A 2821-nucleotide genomic window follows, 5' to 3' on the forward strand; every position below is an offset into this window, starting at 1 on the left:
GTGATTTAATTTATAGGAAATCAAATCAGAAGATTTCTTAGTAAAAAACTACTTATCGCCAATTTATCTGGTTGACTTCTCAGTTTATCGCATTCATGTACAATAATAAAATTCGACCAAATGTACAAGAAATTGAATTTTTTAAACATTAAACGAAATTAGGTAATTACAGTATAACATTTAAGAAATATCTTATTGTTATTTTAAAAAAAATGTTCACATTTAAAGTTTATTTTGTCTGTTAATAAACAGCTTCTGTGGTTTAAATTTCCCGTTGCCGAATTATTAATGGCCTTGATGTAGAATACACGATAAACAACGTTAAATTAAAGGATAAATAAGTTATTTATACTTGAATTTATCTGATCTGTCGAATTTAGTTATTAAAAAGTTGAAGCATTTATAAAATTAATAGGTAACATCCTAAAATCTGCAGTTATTTTGTACTTTTATGTACTATGTTATCTTTTGGTTTTCTTTAAGTATCTAAATACCTACAGCAACCGTTGAGATAAAATTGATAAACACCTTTCGTTGGCATGAGAGTGGGAAATTTTCATTTTAATTTGATAATTCAAAATCACAGCTAGTTTCTTCATTATTGTGCTAACGAAAGATGCATGCCATTTTTACAAAGGTTTTATAACTAAAACATTATTTTTTTTCATTGGCATGCTATTTGAAAGGCAGATTTTTTTAAAAATACGATGCAAATTAAAAAGATACAAATATAACATTAATTTATATCAGCAGTGTTTAGTAATAAGAAATCATAATTATTTTCTTAGACTGCTTATGTACCAAATAAATTTAAATAGGATATTAAAATATAAACAATTAGTTGCTTACAAATTTCGACTGACACTATAACGTTTCTATCTTTTTGTAGACTACAGCGCACTCATTTAATTTAGCGTGATGGTACGATAATCTCGAATTTGATAAATTTTATTGTATTGTATTGTATTGGATTGTATGCCTATTACTTGCTCATTATATAACATAACATTAAATAAATCAGGTTAAACTAAATTATTGCGCCTATTTCTTTTTTTATATAAACTTTAAATATCTACAACAAGAAAATTAACCGAATAAGTTAATTTTTTCAATTAGATTTTGTAAACTGATCCCTGCTTTTAAATATTTAATCTACAACCCTTACAGGAATACTAAAGAAATAGTGCTGCAACTGTTATAACTAAAACTACCTACTTTCTCCACCGCGCAACTACACCATTTTAAAATTTCCGCCAGCTTCGAGCGTCAGACCTGTACATAATAGTAACATATAATACAGATTTAATAAGCTGTTTATCTTTTGTATAGGCAACCCACTGTACACTAGAGAATTCTCATCATCGGTACGGTTTAAAATATTAACAATCAAGAAATAAAAGCGTTTTTAAATTGGGGGTTGGAAGAGCAAATCGGTGTTCTCTATAAATTTTTGTGACAAAATGTAGTGGAGCTATAAACGAAAGCCAGGCCTTTTTAGAAAAAATTTGCTAGACTGAAGTTCGCAATTACCTACAACCCCAACTCAATAATGGTCAATCTAACGGTATTTATACAAGGAAGCAACTCATTCTTGTCCTCCTATGCGTTATGTTCCAGGATGTCTTTTGTTAACCAAATTGGCAACAGATTAATAAAGTATAATTAATACTAATTTAAATATGTATTATTACCTGAATTCGCTCTAGAATTCAACGTTCCATGGGCTGTAACCAATCGCGTGCTTAGTTTCATCCCCATTTTACAGAATTCAATTTATCTGCGTTTTTGCTTCGTGCAAGTTCCATCGCCTGATCACTACTCGCAAAGATATATATGCATTTTTGGGTGTAATAAAATTCGACCAAACGGACAAGTTGAATTTATAAACACTAAACGAATGAAATTAAGAAACTAGCTAATTGCAGTATAACATTTTAGAACTACCTTATTGTTCTTTTTAAAAAAAATTGCACGCAATTAAAGTTTTTCTAGTAATTATATACAGTAATATTAACAAACACATTCTGTGGTTTAATTCTCCTATGTCCGAATTATTAATAACCTTGACGTATAATAATTTTCAGAATTTTAAGCTTTTATAAAGTTATTCGGTAACTAACTAACTACAACTTGTAGTTATTTTGTACCAAAAGAAGACATAATATGTACTTTGTATACGTATACATAATGCAGTCAATTAATTGCATTCTGTTGTTTAAAGAAGACCAAAATATGACATAGATGATATAGATATAGACTATTGCTCATATCACAAAAGAAAAAAAAACACTTAGAATGTATTATTCATCTTATACAGGAACGTAAGAAGTTTTAGTTATAAAACCGTTGTGAATAAATAGACAAGCATATTTCATTGACATACGGGAGGGAAATTGTAATTTTCATTTGAGATAATTCAAAATCACAGCCAGTGTTTCCTTTCTTGTGCCAAAGAAGGTGCATGATTTTTTTTACAAGGGTTTTATAACTGAAACTTCATTTTTTTTCCTTGGCATGCGATTTAAAAACACGGACATTATTAAAAATACTATACCTTTTGAAAAGGTAGAAATAAATTTTAGACTTCACATGCCTGCGAAATAAACAACTGTTACAAATTTCTTAATGTTTGGACAGAAGATTAAAAATTCATTGCGTTGTTACTATATGCTACCAAAAAAAGTAATCAATTTCTGTTTTTGATAAAGAAGCATCTATCTCCGTTACTATTATTACTTTATTGCATTTTTATACGCTCATCACAATTCTGTCAAATAAAACTAACACTTTTATGTCGGCATTTTTAACTATACGCATCTTT

The sequence above is a fragment of the Agrilus planipennis genome, unplaced genomic scaffold, assembly GCF_000699045.2.
Source record: "Agrilus planipennis isolate EAB-ADULT unplaced genomic scaffold, Apla_2.0 scaffold11, whole genome shotgun sequence".
NCBI lineage: Eukaryota > Metazoa > Arthropoda > Insecta > Coleoptera > Buprestidae > Agrilus > Agrilus planipennis.